Consider the following 1,094-nt stretch of genomic DNA (forward strand, 5'->3'; position numbering starts at 1 on the left):
AGAGAAGCCTAAATAAAATTCCTGCTTGGCAAATTAAGTTCTCTAAAGATTATTTTCTTCAGGTATAATAAATATGAGGAAAATGATAGTTTTCTCTTTGTTTCTCTGTTTTTCTGTGTTTCTCTCTCAACCCGTCACCCTCCGAACACCACATTCCTTTACATATAGGGGTGAAAACATTTAACATATTTTCCAGTACATAGTAGATGTTAAAGGTATGCTTTTTCAAGAACTACCTCAAAATCAACAAGTAAAAAAATTAAACCCAACACTCCCTGGTCTCTTTATCACTATTTTTTCTGTACAAATCAACTCCAAAAACTAAACTAATGGAACCCTTAAAATTATTTTTAACCCTAAGTTTCTGGAATCCAGTATTTTCCTTAACAATTGTTTTCTATGTGTTTGGGATAGAAAGAGGACCATCTCCATAGGGAGTTTGGAAATATGGGAGGGAATTTTAATGTTCATAGTGACGGGAAGCTGATGTCAGTAGTGCCTGAGGGCCAGTAATTCGGAGTGCCTTTGAAGGAGCAGGGTTGTTCAGCACAAGAAGTAATTGTCCTGGCCATACACCAACATTTTATTAACAGATGGATTTACGGTTAGGAGAGCAGGTTTTAGAGTCTCCTAACTCTGGCAGTGAGTGGCTTTGTAGTCCTGGACACACTAACATCTCCAGGCCTCCATTTCCTGCAAAATGGGGATAATCTTCCCAAAGGAGTGATTGCAAAGCTATAGCAATAAAGGAATGTAGGTTTTTAGTCCAGAGCCTAGTGCACAGCAAATGGCTAGACAAATTACAGCTATTTTTAAAGCTCTTGAGCTATGTTTTCAATTTATCAATTATGTCTGTCAAAATGAGCTCATTCATGAAAGAAGCCACTTTACAAGCAATTTCTAGAGATTTTTTTAATAAAAAAGGAAATTGCCATTTGTGATTAAAAATGTATATATTTTCTTCTATAAGCAGTTGCTGAAAGACAAGGATGAAGACTAAATGATTCCCAGGAAGAAAAGGTCCAGGGTATTCCTCTATGTTTTCTTACTCAATTGTGCCATATTTCTCTCTCTCTCCCTCTATCTCTCTGTCT

This window comes from Galeopterus variegatus, unplaced genomic scaffold, assembly GCF_000696425.1.
Source record: "Galeopterus variegatus unplaced genomic scaffold, G_variegatus-3.0.2 Scaffold3928, whole genome shotgun sequence".
In the NCBI taxonomy this organism is placed as follows: domain Eukaryota; kingdom Metazoa; phylum Chordata; class Mammalia; order Dermoptera; family Cynocephalidae; genus Galeopterus; species Galeopterus variegatus.